At 44.1% G+C, this 26,226-nt stretch overlaps 1 protein-coding gene across 1 annotated transcript in view; it reads right to left on the bottom strand.

Annotated features, from left to right (window-relative positions):
* LOC106560617 (lipoma-preferred partner homolog) overlaps nucleotides 1-26,226 on the bottom strand; it is a 515,165-nt gene that overhangs the window by 469,515 nt on the left and 19,424 nt on the right. Inside the window, exon 3 of the mRNA XM_045687983.2 lies at nucleotides 9,149-9,238. The gene's annotated coding sequence lies outside the window, so the exon portion shown is untranslated. The remainder of the gene's footprint in view (nucleotides 1-9,148; nucleotides 9,239-26,226) is intronic.

Raw genomic sequence — 26,226 nt, 5'->3', positions numbered from 1 at the left:
GGGTATCATGTCCTATCCCATCTATAAGTCTACTCAGCTCAGGGTATCATGTCCTATCTCTTCTTACGTTGTTGAGGTGATCAAGGGTCTAACGAGCTGCAGCTCTGCTTGTTGTGGTGAATTCCCTATTCTGAGAAGACAGACCAGGATGTGAATTCACTATCCTGAGAAGACAGACCCTGAGAGACCAGGATGTGAATTCACTATCCTGAGAAGACAGAACCTGAGAGACCAGGATATGACTTCACTATCCTGAGAAGACAGACCAGGAGGTGACTTCACTATCCTGAGAAGACAGACCCGGAGAAACCAGGATGTGACTTCACTGCTTGCATGCCCGTATTCAAGAGAAGTTTGCGTTCAAGCTGTGTCAAGGTTTTACCCACCAGTGAATGGGTGGTGAGCGATCTCTCTCATCTCCCCAGAGCTTGTCTCTGCATCGCCCCCTCTCCCTCCCTAATCCAGCGAGGCGTTGAGAACAGCTTCTTAAAAGCCCTGGTTTTACTGAATGAACCAGCGAATGAATGAGCCAGCCGGCAGCCTGAATATATAACAGGTTTCTCAATCCCTATCCACTTAAAGGCAGTGTGAATGATCCAGGAAACCATTGAAACTGCCAATATTTCATGGTGTTGTGCGTGATTTATTTTCTGAAGAGGAGACATAAGAGAGAAGAGAGACAGAGAGAAAAGGTTGTGTTGAGTCAACAAAGGATCAAATGCTTTCCTCGCTAGATTTCAGTTATATTGAGTCAACTCCACTCTGCTCCCTGTGTGTCTTTCTTTGTGGCTCTGTGTGTGTGTGTGTGTGTGTGTGTGTGTGTGTACAGTTCAATAACACGGTGAATAACGCATCACGATGATCAATCTGTTAAACGGTGATCCAGTTTGGCTTCTAGGAATATATGGATTCTTCTGAGACGTCGAAATGAAGTAGCCTACTATACATACATCCATCAATCCAGTCATTCATTATGTCCCATCCCAACTAGTTACCAAAGATGCACAAGGTTATTTTGGTAAAGTAAAACTGCAATGTAGAACCAGGGCTCTCAACGTTCTCCAAAAGAGTCTGAATTGTAGAATTCTACAGTGCCTGGCGCTCGACAACGTCCTGTTACTGTAGCCACACCATGTAATATTACGTAGCTAAGGTCAGTCACTATGACATCACTCACGTTGATCGGAGCCCGTCCTCTCCCTGCTGAGAAGTCCATGAAGTAATAATTACGACCATGGAACCATGATAATAATTATCTGTTACATCAACATGCATTTCAAATGCTGATTTGTCACCATTTTCAAATTCTTAAGCAATCGAACACCAAATACATCTGGGACAGTATTCATCTGGTATTTCACAGTAGGAGTGCTAATCTGGGATCAGTTTAGTCTTTTAGGTCATGGTGAGTTGAGTTGAGAGCTGTGAAGGCCTCTATGCAAACTGAAGGAGAGAACCTTTCATACCATGATACTTGTAAAATTATAGGGACTCCTTGCACTTTGCGTTCTCTTGAGCTCTACGGGCTATACAGCCGCTTGTGAAAGTATTCCCCTTTGGGGGGTTTGTATGATTTGATTTACACAACATGCCTACCACTTTGAAGATACAAAATATTTTTTTTTGTGAAACAAACAAGAAATAGGACAAAAAAAACAGAAAACTTGAGCGTGCATAACTATTCACCCCCCCAAAGTCAATACTTTGTAGAGCCACATTTTGTAGCAATTACAGCTGCAAGTCTCTTGGGGTATGTCTCTATAAGCTTGGTACATCTAGCCACTGGGATTTTTGCCCATTCTTCAAGGCAAAACTGCTCCAGCTCCTTCAAGTTGGATGTGTTCCGCTGGTATACAGCAATTTTAAGTCATACCACAGATTCTCAATTGGATTGAGTTCTGAGATTTGACTAGGCCATTCCAAGTCATTTAAATGTTTCCCCTTAAACCACTCAAGTGTTGCTTTAGCAGTATGCTTAGAGCCATTGTCCTGCTGGAAGGTGAACCTCCATCCCAGTCTCAAATCTCTGGAAGACTGAAATAAGTTTCCCTCAAGAATTTCCCTGTATTTAGCTCTCTCCATCATTCCTTCAATTCTGACCAGTTTCCCAGTCCCTGCTGATGAAAAACATCCCCACAGCATGATGCTGCCACCACCATGCTTCACTGTGGGGATGGTGTTCTCGGGGGAATGAGAGGTGTTGGGTTTGCGCCAGACATTGCGTTTTCCTTGATGGCCAAAAAGCTACATTTTTGTCTCATCTGACCAGAGTACCTTCTTCCATATTTTTTGGGGAGTCTCCCATATGCCTTTTGGCGAACACCAAACGTGTTTGCTTATTTTATTCCTTAAGCAATGGCTTTTTTTCTGGCCACTCTTCCGTAAAACCCAGCTATGTGGAGTGTACGGCTTAAAGTGGTCCTATGGACAGATACTCCAATCTCCGCTGTGGAGCTTTGCAGCTCCTTCAGGGTTATCTTTGGTCTCTTTGTTGCCTCTCTGATTAATGCCCTCCTTGCCTGGTCTGTGAGTTTTGGTGGGCGGCCCTCTCTTGGCAGGTTTGTTGTGGTGCCATATTCTTTACATTTTTTAATAATGGATTTAATGGTGCTCCGTGGGATGTTCAAAGTTCTGGATATTTTGTATAACCCAACCCTGATCTGTACTTCTCCACAACTTTGTCTCTGACCTGTTTGGAGAGCTCCTTGGTCTTCATGGTGCCACTTGCTTGGTGGTGCCCCTTTCTTAGTGGTGTTGCAGACTCTGGGGCCTTTCAGAACAGGTGTATATATACACTGAGATCATGTGACAGCTCATGTGACACTTAAATAAAGTCCACCTGTGTGTAATCTAACTAATTATGTGACTTCTGAAGGTAATTGGTTGCACCAGATCTTATTTAGGGGCTTCATAGCATAACATATGCACACACCACTTTCCAGTTGTTTTTTTTTTATTTTATTTAATTTTGAAACAAGTTTTTTTTTTCATTTCACTTCACCAATCAGGACTATTTTGTGTATGTCCATTACATGAAATCCAAATAAAAATCTATTTAAATTACAGATTGTAATGCAACAAAATAGGAAAAAATGCCAAGGGGGATGAACACTTTTGCAAGGCACTGTATAACTCTATAGGGCTTCTATGTAAAATGTTCACCAAAAGCGCATCTTTGTAACTTAACTTATCTATTCATGTCTATATACACATCCCATATACCCCTGTGAACAGTAAAGTATTAATACTAGAAAAACTGTAATTTAAGTAAAGAAACATTAATGATTTGGCAAATGGGCCTTGACAATGTTCAATTCATCCATGCTGAACGACCTTGAAAGTGTCTGATTTCCTGCAATAGATCCCTATGAGATGAACCCTGAACGCACCAATCAGACAAGGCCGTACAAAAAAACTAAAACACGCAATAGGTTACATCCTGAAACCTTGTCACTTAGCAACTACACACTAGATACAGGTAAGCTACACCATTTCAGTACTAGTTCCAAAGCACACCTCTACTCCTAAGTCGTCATATTTTACACAGAGGTCAGGGGTCGCTCCATAAGGATAAATGGAATATTTTGAAGGGGCCCATTTGCCGTATCAATAATCTTAAAAAAAAAATTTTTTAAATGTCTGATGCCGTTTAGTTGCTTAGTGAAAAGATTTTGTGAACGTTACTTATTGTTGAGTATTTGCGTTGTCTGCTTTGTGCAGTCAGGGCCTAGTTAAGGTTAAGAGAACGTTTCAAAGAAGCCACATTGTGATGTAAATACAGATTACCTGCAAACAAAACAAAACATTTAGTTGTCATTCACACTTCACACACTCACTATGTAACAACATGTTCTAAAATATCCATAGACACTGATCAAGAAAACATATCGTTTAGATATAGTTTTCTTTTCTTTTGTAAAACAAGGGTTATGTTTATGTTTAACAGCTGTCCCAAAGAGACATCATTGGGATGCAAATGCATGATTATCTGGGGTAAAAAAATATATATATTTAGTTGTCAATCACATGTTCTAAAATAGCCATCAACATTATTCTAGAAGATATTCTGCTAGATCAACATTATTCTAGAAGATATTCTGCTAGATCAACATTATTCTAGAAGATATTCTGCTAGATATATGTTTTTTGTAAAGCAGGGTTATCAGTGGTCCCATTGAGGGATATGGTTACAAAGACGCCCTGTTTTTACAATTGTTGTTATTTCAGTGTTTAAAAAAAAAAAGTTATATCTACAGTTGTTTGTCATGAACATGGACTTTGTCTAGTAATTTTCTAGAAAAAGTGGATAAATTCCTACAACAGACAAAGCATGAGAATTTAAATATATAGATTTTTGGTACAGCCGACAAGGCCTCTATGTTACCTACGACATATAGGTAAAAATGGTCATAAATCCAATAATAAATGAGAAAACGGTGTAAAACTGCATGCAATTACCATATTAATGGTCGTAGGAACATGCTGACTAAGTTTAGAGCCTCTGACAGATTCAACTCAAGTAAAAGTGTTCTCCAGCCTTGAAGAAATTGCTTTCGAACATCAGAGGATGTTGCACAATCCACCGGGATTCTTCCCCGATATATTGGACAGGAAAACAATGGCCATGGAGAGAATAAGAGAACAATCTGATTACTAAACTACCAAATTGATAGAAAATACTGTTATTCTCTGCTATTTAAAAAAATATATATTTTAAATATGCTTTAACTTCTCTCTGAGGTAATTGCATATAAATGTGGCATTTTAAAATATATAATAAAAATTAAAAAAATTCTAGCATTGAAAAAGAGTAAGAGATGAATAATTAAAAATGATTAAATTGATTCATTTAAACATCAAGAGAGAGAACGTAACAAAAGAGACCCTACAATACAGCTAAAGCGAGAGAGAGGGAGAAAACCGCAGCCCTGACACCTCACACAGGGGCAACAGAGCAACGGACACCCCGCCCAGACTAGCGAGACCCCCTCCCGAAGGACCTGCACGACAAGAGGACCTACAACCCACGCCAAGAAGACCTACACCCAGACCACAGCTTCACCAGCCACACCCCAACCAGCTGAGACCACCCCGAGCAAACCGTGGCCACACTCTATATAGGCCCCCCCCATTTCAGACCTATGACCCTTCTGCCCACCCCATGCCCCTGTAGCAAGGACCTCAACATTACAGGCACACATACGCCCAGACCGTGAGCAGAGCAATGGGCCAATCCCCACTAACGCACCTCCACAAGCTCCATCGTGCGTCCAAGGAGGTATGTATCAGATGCTCAACATGCTCTGATCACACCTACTGTGATGGTCCGGGGCGTAAACAACACAAAAACAACACTAGACACTATGGAACACAAAGCTTTTACTGTCTCATCCTGGAATATACAAGGTCTGAGGTCATCTGCCTTTGGCCTAAAGAGCAGGAACCCAGACTTCATCTAATAAAATGGAAATACAGACATTATCATCCTATAAAAAACATTGTATGCTAATTTGGTATAGTGCAGACCTAACCTCTATTAAATTAGTCAAAAAACAGGAACATTTTACATCTGGCTAGAAATTATTAATAAGGAAATGATCTCAACAGAGAAAAAGGTCCTCCTGTGTGCTACCTATATCCCCCACTAGAATCCCCATACTTTAACGATGACAGCTTCTCCATCCTACCTATATCCCCCCCCCTAGAATCCCCATACTTTAACGATGACAGCTTCTCCATCCTACCTATATCCCCCCACTAGAATCCCCATACTGAGGTGGAAACTGAGCTGTACTTCCTAACCTCCTGCCAAATGTATGACCATATTAGAGACACATATTTCCCTCAGATTACACAGATCCACAAAGAATTAGAAAACAAATCCGATTTTGATAAACTCCCATATCTACTGGGTGAAATACCACAGTGTGCCATCACAGCAGCAAGATTTGTGACCTGTTGCCACAAGAAAAGGTCAACCAGTGAAGAACAAACACCATTGTAAATACAACCCATATTTATTTATTTTCCCTTTTGTACTTTAACCATTTGCACATCATTACAACACTGTATATATATACATAATATAACATTTGAAATGTCTTTATTCTTTTGGAACTTGTGTGAGAGTAATGTTTACTATTAACTTTGTATTGTATATTATCTATTTCACTTGCTTTGGCAATGTTAACATTTGATTCCCATGTCAATAAAGCCCCTTGAATTGAATTGAGAGAGAGAACACAACAATGCCCAGAGAGAGAGAGAGAGAGAGATGAGAGAGCTCCCACGAGAGAGAGAGAGAGAGAGAGAGAGAGACGAGAGAGCTCCCATGAGAGAGAGAGAGAGAGAAGTGAATAGTAAAGGGATATCAGGGACTGAAACACTGTACTTATATACCAACACAAGAACAAGAGAAGGAAAGACAAACCAAACACACAAAGAGAGACAGCAGATAAAAGACTAACACATCTCATTGAGATAACAGCCCATATCTGACTACATCCCAATGTGACTATGACCCTAGAGCCTCTTGTTTCTGTTGCAGATGACCAGTGAGACGGAATGGAATCACAACACAGAGAGAGCAGAAAAAGACTGAGCCATGCCCTAAAAAACAAATACATTCAGGCATCTGTCAGCTTGCTGCACCACGCGCTCCTCCGCTCTGTTTTGGGAGGAAACGTTGAATAATATAGAAACACATTACAATCATACCTCAGTGAGAGTAGAAAATCTCTCTCTCTCTCTCTCTCTCCTTCCCTCCCTCCCTCTCTCTCTCTCTCTCTCCTTCCTTCCTTCCTTCCCTCCCTCTCTCTCTCTCTCCCTCTCATATATATATATATATATATATATATATAAGGCAAAGCTTGGTTGTGGAGTATACACACAGTCTTCTTCTTATGCCACCTGTTCAATGCTGCTAATTCAGCAAATAACAAACTGGTGTTCCCATGAGTTACTATTCAACCATCTGTCTCCACACAGAGCAACATACTCTACTCTGTACCTGTTAATATGACTTACTATTCAACCATCTGTCTCCACACAGAGCAACATACCCCTACTGTACCTGTTAACATGAGTTACTATTCAACCATCTGTCTCCACACAGAGCAACATACCCTTACTGTACTCTACCATGTACCTGTTAATATGACTTACAATTCAACCATCTGTCTCCACACAGAGCAACATACCCCTACTGTACCTGTTAATATGGCCGGATTCCAAACTTCACCCTATTCCCTTTAAAGTGCACTATAAAGGCAACATGGCCCCTGTTAAAAAGTAGTGCACTACTTATGGAATAGGGTGCCATTCGAGACTCTTCTTAAGTTACAGGGCCTATTAAACTAGATACAGCCTGTCTGTTCCTGCCTGGTAGAGATGGTGTTGTTGCTCCGTGACTAAAATCCCCCCTCAGACTATCTGGGTGATTAATCAATTACAGGCAGAATCATTTAGTGCTATGAGAACATGTAAACACACTGCTAGAAGACAGGAGACACCCCCACACTGTCTCTCTTTCATCTCTAATAACAGAAAGCAGGTCTATCAATTTACACATGGCTGAGTCCCAAATGGCACCCTATTTCCCACTTAGGGGACTACTTTAGACCGGGGCCCAATAGGGGACTACTTTAGACCGGCGCCCAATAGGGGACTACTTTAGACCGGCGCCCAATAGGGGACTACTTTAGACCGGCGCCCAATAGGGGACTACTTTAGACCGGCGCCCAATAGGGGACTACTTTAGACCGGCGCCCAATAGGGGACTACTTTAGACCGGCGCCCAATAGGGGACTACTTTAGACCAGGGCCCAATAGGGGACTACTTTAGACCAGGGCCCAATAGGGGACTACTTTAGACCAGGGCCCAATAGGGGACTACTTTAGACCAGGGCCAAGTAGTAAGGTGTGAGTCCCAAAATGAAATAGGTTGCCATAACACCCTAAAGATATTACTGTACAACACCGGACTGACAGGACTGACAGGGGTAACACCGGGGCTCTGACAGGGGTAACACCGGGGCTCTGACAGGGGTAACACCGGGGCTCTGACAGGGGTAACACCGGGGCTCTGACAGGGGTAACACCGGGGCTCTGACAGGGGTAACACCGGGGCTCTGACAGGGGTAACACCGGGGCTCTGACAGGGGTAACACCGGGGCTCTGACAGGACTGATGGTTGCTCCCGCTATCCCTCTTTCACTTCAGATCCAGAGAATTTCTATTCCTCCCTCTCCCAGTCTCCCTCCCTCTCCCAGTCTCCCTCCCTCTCCCAGTCTCCCTCCCTCTCCCAGTCTCCCTCCCTCTCCCAGTCTCCCTCCCTCTCCCAGTCTCCCTCTCCCAGTCTCCCTCTCCCAGTCTCCCTCTCCCAGTCTCCCTCTCCCAGTCTCCCTCTCCCAGTCTCCCTCTCCCAGTCTCCCCCTCCCAGTCTCCCCCTCCCAGTTCTCAGTTGAGGTCACATACTTTGGGATTAAGTCAGTCTGAGAAGCCTCTTTGTGCTGGCCAATTAAGCGAAGCCTCATTTGATTAAAGGGAGTTGGAAGATTTTAAAATGTTACGCAACAGGAACGCATCATGTCCTGTTCTCTTGATATGCAGGCCTAATTGAGCGAATTGAGGATGCATCATCCAAGAGGAAGGGAGGGAAAGAGAGGTCAACTTTGGAGTCCCTTATGTCATAAAGGGAACCTTCTGCCCTGCCACTCGCCCTGCCTCTGTGACCTGAACTCTCTGACACAGGTCAGTTTATATAATCCTCTTCCTCCCCTCCCCTCCCTCCTCTCCTTCCGCACTAGTAATCCACTGCTGCAGCTCTTTTAAGCGTATGGAATGTGAGGCAGTTACATAAAATAAATCAAACTAACTGGTAAATTCTAGTTTCTCTCCCCCAAAAATTTAAAAAAGAGGGGAAAAAAAAGAGATGCACAGCAAAACAACACCACAGTCTAACGTGTCAAACACCTCTGTCTCTGAACTGCAACAGACAGACAGAGACAGCCGGGAAACAGGCCGGGAAACAGGCCGGGAAACAGGCCGGGAAACAGGCCGGGAAACAGGCCGGGAAACAGGTGGTTGGCTGGTGTGCTTAATGAACAGACCAGGAGAGGAGACGGGGAAAGAGAGGAATGTGACTTACCAGATTCTTCAACACACACAGAGAGAGAGAGAGGGGGAGAGGAGAGAGTCCCTTCAGGATCACAGAGGGACCAGTCACTGGGTCAGAAACCTGGGAAACACAGACGCACAAGTCAGTAAGACATACAGGGACGGATACAGAAAGCTTTCATACCGTACCTATAGGGACGGATACAGAAAGCTTTCATACCGTACCTATAGGGACGGATACAGAAAGCTTTCATACCGTACCTATAGGGACAGATACAGAAAGCTTTCATACCGTACCTATAGGGACGGATACAGAAAGCTTTCATACCGTACCTATAGGGACGGATACAGAAAGCTTTCATACCGTACCTATAGGGACAGTAACAGAACCAGTTTGAAACACTATACACCTGTTATTAAAATGAAATATGTATTTATTTATTTTTTGACATAAAAACATTTTACCATGAGATTCTCTTCGACTCTTGAAATGTTCACAGACTACATTACTTTTGACTACAGAACCTACAGTACAGTTCCCTATTAACAATTGTATATATTAGAGAAATTTCTTTTTTCCCCAGACTTTGATAAACATGTTAATTGTGTTTTCGTCTATTTCTGGTGCTGTGTCTGTGTTAATTATTAATAACTTAACAAATATGATAATTGATTATAATCCAGGTACAGTAGGTAAGTATTGGGAGGACTAGCCTAGTGTCCCCTGGGATGTTCTCTCCCTGTTCAGTATGGGGAGGACTAGCCTAGTGTCCCCTGGGATGTTCTCTCCCTGTTCAGTATGGGGAGGACTAGCCTAGTGTCCCCTGGGATGTTCTCTCCCTGTTCAGTATGGGGAGGACTAGCCTAGTGTCCCCTGGGATGTTCTCTCCCTGTTCAGTATGGGGAGGACTAGCCTAGTGTCCCCTGGGATGTTCTCTCCCTGTTCAGTATGGGGAGGACTAGCCTAGTGTCCCCTGGGATGTTCTCTCCCTGTTCAGTATGGGGAGGACTAGCCTAGTGTCCCCTGGGATGTTCTCTCCCTGTTCAGTATGGGGAGGACTAGCCTAGTGTCCCCTGGGATGTTCTCTCCCTGTTCAGTATGGGGAGGACTAGCCTAGTGTCCCCTGGGATGTTCTCTCCCTGTTCAGTATGGGGAGGACTAGCCTAGTGTCCCCTGGGATGTTCTCTCCCTGTTCAGTATGGGGAGGACTAGCCTAGTGTCCCCTGGGATGTTCTCTCCCTGTTCAGTATGGGGAGGACTAGCCTAGTGTCTCCTGGGATGTTCTCTCCCTGTTCAGTGATAAATTGACGTTGCCAGTTCCCGACATTGCCGCGTGGCGGGCCACACTACAGGGAGCGTGGCGGGCCACACTACAGGGAGCGTTGCGGGCCACACTACAGGGAGCGTTGCGGGCCACACTACAGGGAGCGTTGACTACAGGGAGCGTTGCGGGGCACACTACAGGGAGCGGGAGCGTTGCGGGGCACACTACAGGGAGCGGGAGCGTTGCGGGGCACACTACAGGGAGCGTTGCGGGGTACACTACAGGGAGCGTTGCGGGGTACACTACAGGGAGCGTTGCGGGGTACACTACAGGGAGCAGGAGCGTTGCGGGGTACACTACAGGGAGCAGGAGCGTTGCGGGGTACACTACAGGGAGCAGGAGCGTTGCGGGGTACACTACAGGGAGCAGGAGCGTTGCGGGGTACACTACAGGGAGGAGGAACGTTGCGGGGTACACTACAGGGAGGAGGAACGTTGTGGGGTATACTACTATACTTTATGTTTCTGCTTTGGGTTTTGCACACACACACACACACACACACACACACACACACACACACACACACACACACACAGTAACTCTGAACTTCATATTCAAGCAGCATACTAAAGCATTCTTCTAATTACATTGGTAACCAGTTTATAATAGCAGTAAGGCACCTCGGGGGTTTGTGGTATATGGCCAATATACCACAGCTAAGGACTGTTCTTAGGTACAACGCAACGCGGTCCGTCGTGCTTAAGAACAGCCCTTAGCCGTGGTATATTGGCCATATACCAAACCTCCTCGTGCCTTACTGCTTAATTATATGATAAGCAATGAATCCTTCTTACGTACAATCACTAACTATTTTACTGCTCATACAAATAATAACTTCATGTACTTGCATATTTAGCTGATAATATCTCTTCAGTGTGGCCATTTTGGAAACTGTCATAGGATTCAAATGTTATTAAGTCTACGTTTGTGTAAAGTGGTTACATTCAACTAGCAGTTAGCATCATTATAATTTGGTTGACTATGTAGGTCTGTGTGTAATAACAAAAACATCCTATTAAAATAGCAGACTACCAACACAACCATACTCCAATCAAGAACATATTCCAAAAAGGACAAAAAAATATCCTCCACTCATCACTACCACTGCAGTGAAGGGTACAGCATCACGTTCTCAGGGAAACTGATGTGAGGGGGGGGGGGGGGGGGGGGGGGGTAGAAACCATCCATCACACATTCCCGACAAAATGAGATTTTCCCAGCAGCCATCAGAAGAGGAAATAAGCATGTTTTGTAAATATATCGTATCAAACTGTCTGCTGGTGAAATAGCTACGGCTTAAACACATCTAGCCAGCGGGAGGAGGTACCCAGAGTCAGAGCCAAGTTTCCACGGCTTGTGTCCCAATATGGCACCCTATATTCCCTACATAGTGCACTACTTTAGACCAGAGAACCATAAGGAATAGGGTGCCATTTGCAACACAGAGCAAGGCAGTAGGAGTAGTATGACTAGCCTAATAGATTAAACTCTCCAGTAATATCCTCATGGCCTTAAGCCATGGGGCAGAAATCCATAGCCGGAGAATGAATTCCTCGCTACCACTTCAACTTGATGACTCACTTATGTAACCATTCCAATAATCGTTATAATTTTTTTTTTTTTTTTTTAAAACAACATTCTACAGTACCGGGCGATTTCTTTCCAACGTAGATACAGTGTGAACTTGGTTGAGCAACTGGAGAAGAAGAAAAAAAATACCCCCACTTTACTAAAAGCCACTGTTAGGAGACTCCCTGGCAAGAACACACATCCTCTATATAAACCAAGACATTTCTTCATATTCAAATAAATGGCTGCAATTTAAATGTAATTCCAAATCCATTAAGATAATGTACGTTAAACCATTTTTTTAAACCCAGCAGTCCTTTCTAAAAAGAAGAGCAAGGAGACAAATAGTATTATCTAGATCATTTAACACCCGGATATGGGAACCAGTTCTAATCAAACTTAAATGATCAGACAATTCAAGTACATTAGGCCATTAACACAATTTGAAAGAGGCCTAATCTGTCAAAGAAAAATGTAATTTAGTCGTTGAAAAAAGGTCTTTATGCTTTTGGAGTAGGAAGGGACTGACTTCCACTGACAATTTTTATTCTTTTTTCTTTAACAAGTTAAGAAATATCCTGAGAAAAAAATGGCCTCCAGATCCATAGTTTAAAACTTTATACAGACAGATACCTAGAGCAGAAAAGAGAGAGAGGCCTGGATCCTGCTGACCTCTCTGGTTAGGGCCTCTTGAGTGGCTCAGTGGTCTAAGGCACTGCATCTCAGTGCTAGAGGTGTCACTACAGACACCCTGGTTCAAATCCAGGCTGTATCACAACCGGCCGTGATTGGGAGTCCCACAATTAGCCCAGTGTCATCCGGGTTAGGCCGGGGGAAGGCCGTCATTGTAAATAAGAATTTGACTTAACTTTATTTAACTAGTAAGTCATGTCAGTTAAGAACACATTCCTACTTACAATGACAGCCTAGGAACAGCAGGTTAACTGCCTTGTTCAGGAGCAGAACAACAGATTTTTACCTTGTCAGCTCGGGGATTCAATCCAGCAACCTTTTGGTTGCTAGTCCAACGCTCAAACCACTAGGCTACCTGCCGCAGCCTGACTTGCCTAGTTAAATTAAGGTTAAAAAAAAAAAGTAAAAGAAATGTTATATATATATATATATATATATATATATATATATATATATATATATATATATATATATATATATATATATATATTGCCCTCTTACATTCAATAACTGGTTGTTCCACCTTTAGCTGCAATGACTCCAACCAAACACTTCCTGTTGTTGTTGATCAGTCTCTCACATCACTGTTTGACCGTTGGTATGATGTTCGCACTGTGGAATGCAGTGTTTGGTTTTCGCCAGGCATAACGGGACCCATGTCGTCCATGGTGGTGGTAGTGTGATGGTTTGGGGGGGATGATTTGCTGCCTCACGACCTGGACCACTTTTTATTGATAAATGGAACCATGAATTCTGCTCTGTATGAGAGCATTCTACAAGAGAATTATCAGGCCGCCCGTCTGAGAGCTGAAGAGCAGCTGGGTCATGCTGCAAGACAATGATCCGAAACACACAATCAAGTCCACATGAAAATGACAAAAAAAGCTAAAAATTTCTAGTTTCGTAATGGCCCTGGTCAAAGTCCAGACCTTATCCCAATTGAGATGTTGTGGCAGGAAAAACCCACAAATGTAGCTGATTTAAAGCAGTTCTGCATGCAAGAGTGGGAAAAAAATTCCTCCACAGTGATGTGAGAGACTGATCAACAACTACAGGAAGTGTTCAGTTGGAGTCATTACAGCTAAATATGGCACAGCCAGAAAGGGGGCAATTACATTTTCACACAGGGGAATTGGGTGTTACATATGTTGTTAATTAAATAAAATAAGTATCTATTATTAAAAAAAATTGTAAACTCAACGTTCCCTTTATCTAAGATTACGTTTTGGTTGAAAATCAGATATCATTCAGTGTCAGAAATATGTAAAAATAGAGAAAATCAGAAAGGAGGAAAATAGTTACTGTACTATATTAGTGGGTCCATTCTCTCTGGTGTGGATGAGCAGTAGTTATACTATATTAGTGGGTCCATTCTCTCTGGTGTGGATGAGCAGTAGTTATACTATATTAGTGGGTCCATTCTCTCTGGTGTGGATGAGCAGTAGTTATACTATATTAGTGGGTCCATTCTCTCTGGTGTGGATGAGCAGTAGTTATACTATATTAGTGGGTCCATTCTCTCTGGTGTGGATGAGCAGTAGTTATACTAGTGGGTCCATTCTCTCTGGTGTGGATGAGCAGTAGTTATACTAGTGGGTCCATTCTCTCTGGTGTGGATGAGCAGTAGTTATACTAGTGGGTCCATTCTCTCTGGTGTGGATGAGCAGTAGTTATACTAGTGGGTCCATTCTCTCTGGTGTGGATGAGCAGTAGTTATACTAGTGGGTCCATTCTCTCTGGTGTGGATGAGCAGTAGTTATACTAGTGGGTCCATTCTCTCTGGTGTGGATGAGCAGTAGTTATACTAGTGGGTCCGTTCTCTCTGTGGACAGACAGACTGACACTGTTCTCCTTAAGTGCTCCCTCCTTCTGCAGACAGGCAACAGGCAGGTTGATGGTCTCTGAGTGTTTACAGGCTATAAAGGTACAACGAAGACCATGAAAAATACATATCCCTCAAATCACCTTGGCCTTTACTGTCTCTGTCAGGGCTTCATAGTGTATTTATAACGTACCAAGCAGTGAAGTCTTATTTTTAAAGCATATCAGTCCCTAAGAGCAAAGTGAAATGCATGTTTCAGGTGAATAAAATGCACTTGTTAGGGTACCTTTTCTAAACTAGGTACAAATGGGTCTGAAACGGTTATGCCCCAGGGCAGCAGCTTCTACCAGGGCAGGGCCAGAGCAGAACCAAGGACTAGAGAACACCACCTCAGTTCAGGAAGACAAAGGTCCTGTGAGTCTCACCAACCAAGAGGAGACATAATGATCCTGTGAGTCTCACCAACCAAGAGGAGACATAATGATCCTGTGAGTCTCACCAACCAAGAGGAGACATAATGATCCTGTGAGTCTCACCAACCAAGAGGAGACATAATGATCCTGTGAGTCTCACCAACTAAGAGGAGACATAATGATCCTGTGAGTCTCACCAACTAAGAGGAGACATAATGATCCTGTGAGTCTCACCAACCAAGAGGAGACATAATGCGTTGGATAAAATCTTCTGCTAAGGGACATACTGTTTAGGGTTCGTGGGGATTGTGATACATTAATCACCATGTTGACCTTACATCAACAAATAAATCATCCCAGACCATCACCGTGAAATCATCCCAGACCATCACCGTGAAATCATCCCAGACCATCACCGTGAAATCATCCCAGACCATCACCGTGATACAGTAGATGCTATACCCTATATCCTCTTTTCTCGTGACAACATGGTATTTTCAATAAATGTTTGTCATTTCAGTTAGTAACTGGGTTAGACAAGCCTCTCTCGCTCTCTGCTTGTAGTGAATGGTTGATGTCCCATTGACATTCCCCAGTTCCTCTTCATGGAGAAAAACCTTAAATAATGTATTGAGAAATGTTTGCAAGATGACCTTATCTTCTGAGCAGTGAGAGGTGAGGAGTCAGTCAAGACAATGCTAGGGAAGCAGTAGGATCTAACTTCCATTCAGAATTCACTGGTTGAAACCGGGTCACTAGCATCACCATGGAAACTTGGCTAACATAATTTTAGTTCAAACATAATTTCTGAAATACGAAGAGAGGAACCATGCTTTGGCTTAGATTGAGGCACTCAATAGTTTGTATTAACAGGGATGTTGTAGAGATGTTATAGCCCAGCGTTTGTGTACCTCTAACATCCTTAGGGGAAGAGAGGAGAGTGGAGGGGAGGCGACTGGGGTCAAAAACCCATGGAAATTTGTAACGGTAATTGCGCATTGTCTACAACGTGTCTCTGAAGTGGGCCTGTCCTCCTCCTCCTCCCCACTGATCCCTCCCCCTCAGCCAGTCTGCTGTGAATGTTACATTTATCACTAACATCAACGCTCCTCGAGGGCAACCCACACAGACAAACACTGGAAATCTATTTCTTGCCAACAAATAAAAAGAAGTGGACAAAACCGCTCCTTTCCAACAGATATTAACATGACAGATTGGCTTCAGGTGAAATGAAGGAATCACTTGTTTATCAACGCATCACACTTCAATTTCACTGTCAAAGTGTTTGGGTGAATTATTCTTCCACCCCGGACGATTATACGTTTAGCAGGGCTCCATTTACTCCCTCCATGGTTAAAGGGCTGAGTCCCAATTGGTACCCTACCAGAGCCCAATGAGCCCTGGTTGAAAAGTAGTGCACTATATAGGGAATAGGGTGCCATATAGGAGATGGCCGTCTCCTCTCTCCCATATAAGGAAGAAACCACAGCCTGGGGCTTTAGACAAAAACTATTTTCTGTTTAAACATCCATCTCCTCTGTTCTTATCTCCTCTCCATCACGTAGTACGGAAAGACTATATCTGATCGATAGAAAGATATAAAATAATATCATACATTTCATTTATCTGTCACTTTTATCCAAAGCAAAAGCTAATTAGTCATGCACGCATACATTTTACGCCTGAGTTGTCCGGGGAATCAAACCCACTGTCCTGGTGTTACACGTGCCATGCTCTACCCACTGAGCTACAAAAGGACCAGACATACAGGTCTACAGTAAAGATATGAGTTTACACCAAGAGCACATTCCTGCAATACTTCCTCCCCTAAAAAGCAGCTACCCCACCGGCTACCGTCACATACTACCCAACCGGCTACCATCACACACACACACTACCCCACCGGCTAACGTCACACACACACACACACTACCCCACCGGCTACCGTCACACACACACACACACACACACACACACACACTACCCCACCGGCTACCGTCACACACACACTACCCCACCGGCTACCGTCACACACACACACACACACTGTCCGAGTTAAGAAACCTTAAGATATCACAATTGCTTTGTAAAAAGTAGTGCATTCTGTATAGGGAATAGGGTGCCATTTGAGACGCTCATCAAGTCTCTGCTTGTTCGCTTCTTTCATTATAGCTCAGAGCAGCAGCAGCATGTAGTATCTATATGACATTACAATTTACACATCAAATTATGGTCATCATTTTAACACTCACAGTGTTAAATGTAACACTTTCTTGGAAAACAGTGACCCACCGAAATAATCAAACACTTCTCAAAGTGTTGACCAACTAGCACCCCTAGGGCGTTGGCCCCTTAACTGTTGATACTGTTACACATGTAGTGTTAAGAATATATGGGGAGGGTGGAGTTAGCATTATAGATTGTAGAGCCTTATTTGCATATTCTTCTTGTGGTGTGCAGTGCAGTGCTAAGTCAAGACCCACAGGTCATTGGGATCAACTTCTTGTGGTGTGCAGTGCTCAAGTTTATAATGGCTGTCAGTCAAGACCCACACAGAGCCAGAGCTCTGACGTCATGTATAGCATGTTACTCTACAGCCACTACGTTCTAATTTAGGCGCTTATCAGTGTCCAAATCTGCCATTTTCAACCTGTATACCAGTACGAGTGAAGGGTTACAGAAGAGATTGCCTCAGTGAGGCCCTCATTGAAATACTGACAGTATGCAGCATGCCCCCCCCATTCCCTTTTTAAGCCTCAATCTTCTAGCAGCATTAATACCCTGACAACACTCTCTAAACCTTTGGGTCCCATTCGGCTAAGCCTCAGCTTTTTGTTTTTGGTTGTTTGTTTGTTTAACCTGCATTAGAACCCAATCGAGGTTTAATCTAAAACTGGCACTTCTACCAGGTACAGTAGAATAGTGCAGTAGTCTGATTCCTACTGTAATTCTACCATATACAGTAGAATAGTGCAGTAGTCTGATTCCTACTGTAATTCTACCATATACAGTAGAATAGTGCAGTAGTCTGATTCCGACCAGGTACAGTAGAATAGTGCAGTAGTCTGATTCCTACTGTAGTTCTACCAGGTACAGTAGAATATTGCAGTAGTTGACTGATTCCTACTGTAATTCTACCATATACAGTAGAATATTGCAGTAGTTGACTGATTCCTACTGTAATTCTACCATGTACAGTAAAATAGTGCAGTAGTCTGTCTGATTCCTACTGTAATTCTACCATATACAGTAGAATAGATTCTATCCTGATAGCTTGGCTACCGTTAACTGGTCAGGGGGTTTCAGTCGGACCATGATGATGCTGAAATATGGCACCCTATCCCCTATATAGTGCACTACTTTTGACTACGAGCCCTAAGTAGTGCACTCTATAGGGGAAGACCGTGTCATTTGGGACACTCCCATGACCATCTCACTGATTTGCTCCAGATACTGTAGATCTCTAACCCAAATAGTGAAATGGGCATGGAGCCTAGTACTGCTACAGCCTTTTCCTGGCTAGCCTGCCAGGCTAGCACTACTATCTGTAGAGAGGAGCACCGAACTCTGATGTGTAAATCCAGACAGAGATACAGAGATAAAGTCACACAGCTGGTCGCTGGTTTGAATCTCCGAGCCGACTAGGTGAAAAATGTGCCGGAGTGCCCTTGAGCAAGGCACTTAACCCTAATTGCTCCTGTAAGTCCCTCTGGATAAGAGCATCTGCTAAATGACTAACATGAACAATTATTATTTGTATAGATTTATTATTTAACCATTATTTACACAGGCAAGTAAATTAAGAACAAATTCTAATTTACAGTGTAGTTCAATATTCATTGACCTGGCCAAGGCTTTCGACTCTGTCAATCACCACATTCTTATTGGCAGACTCAACAGCCTTGGCTTCTCAAATGATTGCCTCGCCTGGTTCACCAACTACTTCTCAGAGTTCAGTGTGTCAGAGGGCCTGTTGTCCGGACCTCTGGCAGTCTCTATGGGGGTGCCACAGGGCTCAATTCTCGGGCCGACTCTTTTCTCTGTATACATCAATGATGTTGCTCTCGCTGCTGGTGATTCTCTGACCCACTTCTACGCAGACGACACCATTCTGTATACTTCTGGCCCTTCATTGGACACTGTGTTAACTAACCTCCAGACGAGCTTCAATGCCATACAACTCTCCTTCTGTGGCCTCCAACTGCTCTTAAATACAAGTAAAACTAAATGCGTGCTCTTCAACCGATCGCTGCCTGCACCTGCTCACACGTCCAGCATCACTACTCTGGATGGTTCTGACTTAGAATACGTGGACAACTACAAATACCTGGGTGTCTGGTTAGACTGTAAACTCTCCTTCCAGACTCACATTAAGCATCTCCAATGCAAAATTAAATCTAGAATCGGCTTCCTATTTCGCAACAAAGCATCCTTCACTCATGCTGCCAAACACACCCTTGTAAAACTGACCATCCTACCGATCCTCGACTTCGGTGATGTCATCTATAAAATAGCCTCCAACTCTCTACTCAACAAACTGGATGCAGTCTATCACAGTGCCATCCATTTTGTCACCAAAGCCCCATATATTACCCACCACTGCAACCTGTATGCTCTCGTTGGTTGGCCATCGCTTCATACTTGTCGCCAAACCCACTGGCTTCAGGTCATCTACAAGACCCTGCTAGGTAAATCCCCGCCTTATCTCAGCTCACTGGTCAACATAGCAGCACCCACCCGTAGCACGCGCTCCAGCAGGTATATCTCACTGGTCACCCCCAAAGCCAATTCCTCCTTTGGCCGCCTTTCCTTCCAGTTCTCCGCTGCCAATGACTGGAACGAACTGCAAAAATCACTGAAGCTGGAGACTCATATCTCCCTCACTAGCTTTAAGCACCAGCTGTCAGAGCAGCTCACAGATCACTGCACCTGTACACAGATGGGCTGTTTACAGATGGGCTATCTACCTACCTCATCCCCATACTGTATTTATCTTGCTCCTTTGCACCCCTGTATCTCTACTTGCACATCTACCATTCCAGAGTCTAATTGCTATATTGTAATTATTCGCCACCTTGGCCTATTTATTGCCTTAACTCCCTTATCTCACCTCATTTGCACTCACTGTATATAGATTTTTCTTTTTTCTACTGTATGTTTGTTTATCCCATGTGTAACTCTGTGTTGTTGTATGTGTTGAACTGCTTTGCTTTATCTTGGCCAGGCCGCAGTTGTAAATGAGAACTTGTTCTCAACTGGCCTACCTGGTTAAATAAAGGTGATATATATCTACATAAAAGCCAAAAGAGCTATTAAAAATGTTTAAGCAAATCAACCAACCAGCCTGCATAACTTGTTTTCAATAGCATTAAATTACAGTATGTTGTAGGGCTGTACTAGGTACTAAACAGGACACACAGTATGTTGTAGGGCTGTACTAGGTACTAAACAGGACACACAGTATGTTGTAGGGCTGTACTAGGTACTAAACAGGACACACAGTATGTTGTAGGGCTGTACTAGGTACTAAACAGGGCACACAGTATGTTGTAGGGCTGTACTAGGTACTAAACAGGACACACAGTATGTTGTAGGGCTGTACTAGGTACTAAACAGGACACACAGTATGTTGTAGGGCTGTACTAGGTACTAAACAGGACACACAGTATGTTGTAGGGCTGTACTAGGTACTAAACAGGACACACAGTATGTTGTAGGGCTGTACTAGGTACTAAACAGGACACACAGTATGTTGTAGGGCTGTACTAGGTACTAAACAGGACACACAGTATGTTGTAGGGCTGTACTAGGTAATAAACAGGACACACAGTATGTTGTAGGGCTGTACTAGGTAATAACAGGACACACAGTATGTTGTAGGGCTGTACTAGGTACTAAACAGGACACACAGTATGTTGTAGGGCTGTACTAGGTACTAAACAGGACACACAGTATGTTGTAGGGCTGTACTAGGTAATAAACAGGACACACAGTATGTTGTAGGGCTGTACTAGGTACTAAACAGGACACACAGTATGTTGTAGGGCTGTACTAGGTACTAAACATGACACACAGTATGTTGTAGGGCTGTACTAGGTAATAACAGGACACACAGTATGTTGTAGGGCTGTACTAGGTACTAAACAGGACACACAGTATGTTGTAGGGCTGTACTAGGTACTAAACAGGACACACAGTATGTTGTAGGGCTGTACTAGGTACTAAACAGGACACACAGTATGTTGTAGGGCTGTACTAGGTACTAAACAGGACACACAGTATGTTGTAGGGCTGTACTAGGTAATAAACAGGACACACAGTATGTTGTAGGGCTGTACTAGGTAATAACAGGACACACAGTATGTTGTAGGGCTGTACTAGGTACTAAACAGGACACAGTATGTTGTAGGGCTGTACTAGGTACTAAACAGGACACACAGTATGTTGTAGGGCTGTACTAGGTAATAAACAGCACCCCCCCCAGGGCTCTGAAAGGGCCCCCCCCCATAGGGCTCTGAAAGGGCACCCTTCCCCCCCCCCCCCCCCATAGGGCTCTGAAAGGGCACCCTTCCCCCCCCATAGGGCTCTGAAAGGGCACCCCCCCCAATAGGGCTCTGAAAGGGCACCCCCCCCCCCAATAGGGCTCTGAAAGGGGCACCCTCCCCCCCCCCCCCCGATAGGGCTCTGAAAGGGCACCCTTCCCCCCCCCCCCCAATAGGGCTCTGAAAGGGCACCGCCATGAGGCTGGGTGGAGGTGACGTTATAATCCCCGCCATGAGGCTGGGTGGAGGTGACGTTATAATCCCCACTATGAGGCTGGGTGCAGGTGACGTTATAGAAAACATTATAAACTGGGTGATTCAAGCCCTGAATGCTGATTGGCTGAAAGCCGTGGTATATCACGGGTACCGCAAAACATTTATTTTGACTAATTACGTTGGTAACCAGTTTATAATAGCAATAAGGCACCTCGGGGGTTTGTGGTATATGGCCAATGTACCACGGCTAAGGACTGTATCCAGGAACTCCACGTCGCGCATAAGAACAGCCCTTAGCCGTGGTATATTGGCTATATACACACCACAACCCCTCGGGCCTTATCGCTTAACATGACAAGATTGACAAGCAATACCAACTAGGTATTGCGGAAGAGGAGGGAGAGGAAGAGGAGGGAGAGTCTCTGTCTGTCTCTAGGAGTAGGCCTATAGCCCTGCCAGTACGTACTGGGAGAGGAAGAGGAGGGAGAGTCTCTGTCTGTCTCTAGGAGTAGGCCTATAGCCCTGCCAGTACGTACTGGGAGAGGAAGAGGAGGGAGAGTCTCTGTCTGTCTCTAGGAGTAGGCCTATAGCAGCCCTGCCAGTACGTACTGGGAGAGGAAGAGGGAGAGTCTCTGTCTGTCTCTAGGAGTAGGCCTATAGCAGCCCTGCCAGTACGTACTGGGAGAGGAAGAGGGAGAGTCTCTGTCTGTCTCTAGGAGTAGGCCTATAGCCCTGCCAGTACGTACTGGTAAAGACAGGGCCTTCCTTCCTTCCTGCCAACTGGAGGATTTGGGTCAGTAGGCAATTTCAGTCCTGGATCACTGGGGACTCTATGGCAATTAATCCCAACAGTGAGTGAGTGAATGAGACAGACCTACAGACCACACACAGAGACAGAAGAGAAGAGGACAACACATTCAGCGTATCAGTCTGCCTGGCCCTGCAGAACAGTCTGAGTTTGAGGCACAAGTGTTACACTATTCCCTATATAGTGCACTTCTTTTGACCTGGGCCCATTGGAAACAGGGTACCATTAGGGAAATAAGCTGACGAAGAAGGTCTGATTGTATTGCTTTGTTATGGCATGCGAGGCTGTGGTGGTAATATCTACACAAACACATTTCTGCTCTGGACTCAAAGGCTGTGTTTACACAGGCAGCCAAATGTTTTTTTTTTTCTTCTTTTTGACCAATCAGATGAGCTCTTTTGCCAATAATTGGGCAAAAGATCAGAATTGGGCTGCCCGTGTAAACGCAGTCAAAGACAGGCCTAAGCGGCTACAGCTTACACTAAAAAATCCATACCTTGAAGAGGGAGAAAAGCTGCCTTTGTGGTCTACATACACTGCTCTATTGATCACAAAACAACCCTACAATCAAATTCATGAAACAGCATTGTGTTTTTCAAATTCATGAAAAAGTATTTTCTTCGTAAAAACCCATGACAGATACAAGGCTGACCATTGTTGAGGATGCATTGCTGCAAAAGACTCAGGGATGATACAAATAACATCAGACAATGGATTCGTGCCGAACTTCACAAATACATTCGATTTTCTCAAAATCTTCTAACATAAAACTGGATAACCTTAAACTGAATTATATGACTAGTAACATTGGGTTACAAAGCCACTAACGTCCTATACAAAATAAATACTTTAATATTCAACTGAACTGATAACCTCAAACTGTGAATAACAACCTTCTGCGACATCAATTCACTATTTTGTTCAATAATACAAAATAAAGACTTAGCTCTTCTGCAAAAAGTATTTTTTTTATTCTCTAAATATACCTATTTCAACCTTTTCCTGTTCGTAATGACATTGGGGAGGCAAACCAGTCCTAAGTTAAAAGGAAACGTAACAATGGATGTACAATTACTCCTGAATGGAGTAATGGCGGCGCTGAGGAGGGCGAGAGGTCGGTTCCTGCTCGACTTTGCTATTTTTTTTTTTGAATGGCTTTTTAAATGGCTATTTTTTCATTAATTATGACTTATAGTCTGCTCTGAATGTATATGTAATAATTTCCTACCACCGACAAACACTTCTGGTTCATGAATCAGAAGCTACACACATCTCTCAGCCTCCCAGATCTGGAATACAACATTCACTCCCTTTGTTCCCCGCACAGCGGCCTTACCTGTTGCTCTTGGCTGAGATGACCTAAGGGCAACACCGGCCACGAAGAAGAGGAAGGGAAGACTCCAAGCTAGGCTGAAAAGACGGGCTACAAGGCCTCCTCTTCCTAGCATCCTGATGGTTTAATGTCCAATCGCTGGAACAGAAACTTTGTGAAGTCAGAGGAAGGCTTCAATCGCAGAGGGACCAACCCCACTATATGCCAACAGAATTCACTTGTTATTATCACAGCTGTGTACAAGCAAACACCAAGGCATCACTCAGCGAACTGTACAAGCATCCTCTCACCCGGAAGTAGAGTTTATTGTTGCGGGTGACTTTAACCAAGCCCGTCTAAAATATTACCAACATGTATCCTGCCCCACAACAGGATCCAGCGTGCTTGACCATGTACATACAAACATCTGTGACGCGCACACAGCCATCACCTGCCCCCACTTCAGCCAATCAGATCACATCTCTCCGTTCCTACTCCCCGCCTACAAGCAGCAACTCAGGAGGGAGCCACCAACACAGAATAGTGAGGCGCTGGACAGAGGAGGCAGACTCCATGCTGCAGGACTGTTTTGACAATACTGATTGGAATATGTTCAAAGATAAATCCACCCCGGACTCATCCATCCACATTGAGGAATATACATCGTCAGTCACAGGCTTCATTAGGATGTGTTGATGATGTTGATGATGTGCCCACAAAAAAACAATCCGGACATACTTCAACCAAAAACCCTGGGTGAACAGAGATATCCGTGCAATGCTAAGAGCCTGTACTGCAGCATTCAATGCCAGCAGAACGAACCCTGACGACTCGGTGGCGTGCGACGCGTACAAGGCAAGCAGGTACCATACAGCCTCAAACTTGAATTGATGTTTGACAACTCAGACTCACAGTCTGTAGTCTTTACCACGTGCGATCACAGTCTACAAGGGCAAATCCAGCTGTGTGGTGCCAACCGAAGCCTCCCGTTGTGCTCACATCATGAAGTGCCCTCGAGAGGTTGGTCATGGCCCACATCAAGGCCAGCATGCCAGGGACACTGCACCCACTCCAATTCACCTACCGCTCCAACAGATCCACAGAAGATGTCATTACCATCGCTATTCACACGGCCCGTCCACATCACCGAGGACTTGACATGGACCAACACATCAAGAGGGCACAATAACGTCTCTACCTCCTAAGGCGGCTGAAGAAATGTGGCATGTCGCCCGGGTCCTCTCCAAATACTCCTGCTGCACCATCGACAGCGTCCTGACCGGTTGCATCACGGCCTAGTACGGAAATTGCTCTGTCCACGACCACAAGGCCCTGCAGCAGGTGGTGAAGATGGCCCTGTACATTAACCAGGACCATGCTCCCACCCATCCAGTGATGTAGGGGGTGTAGTGACGCCTACAGCAAAAGGGGGTGCAACTCAATATAAGAAATGTGTTAACATTTTATACACTGTGTACATTCATGTTACATACACAATCATCACAACCGCTGCTACCAGACTGCTATTATTTTGCTCAGTTTATACACTGCCCCCCCCCATACACACAAATATTGGACTATAAATTCTACCTTCCTGTACTATACAGTTTATTCTATTGTACTCAGACATTTACTTTGTTCGTATTCTTATCTTGTATTATTTGTTGTTCTTGCATTGTCCAGAAGGAACCTGCAAGTGAGCATTTCGTTGAGCGACGTACACCATGCGCATCCTGTACAAACGACTAATAAAAGAACTTGCAACTGAAACTCTGCTACAAATGCTAATTCACATTCTCTTTAAAACCCATAACACTTTGCTCCTGTAGTCAATACCCCTGTGATGATTCTCCTCCTGTAGTCAATACCCCTGTGATGATTCTCCTCCTGTAGTCAATACCCCTGTGATGATTCTCCTCCTGTAGTCAATACCCCTGTGATGATTCTCCTCCTGTAGTCAATACCCCTGTGATGATTCTCCTCCTGTAGTCAATACCCCTGTGATGATTCTCCTCCTGTAGTCAATACCCCTGTGATGATTCTCCTCCTGTAGTCAATACCCCTGTGATGATTCTCCTCCTGTAGTCAATACCCCTGTGATGATTCTCCTCCTGTAGTCAATACCCCTGTGATGATTCTCCTCCTGTAGTCAATACCCCTGTGATGATTCTCCTCCTGTAGTCAATACCCCTGTGATGATTCTCCTCCTGTAGTCAATACCCTGTGATGATTCTCCTCCTGTAGTCAATACCCTGTGATGATTCTCCTCCTGTAGTCAATACCCTATGATGATTCTCCTCCTGTAGTTAATACCCTGTGATGATCCTCCCCAGGCATTCACCAGCCCACTTTCCTCCTTCATTGTGCAGTGTAATAAAGGCCAACACTTATCACTGGTTTTATAAGAGG

Source organism: Salmo salar, chromosome 10 (assembly GCF_965601325.2).
Source record: "Salmo salar chromosome 10, fSalSal1, whole genome shotgun sequence".
NCBI lineage: Eukaryota > Metazoa > Chordata > Actinopteri > Salmoniformes > Salmonidae > Salmo > Salmo salar.
The sequence above is the reverse complement of the archived record's forward strand: the minus strand, read 5'-3'. Positions and strand labels throughout refer to the sequence as shown.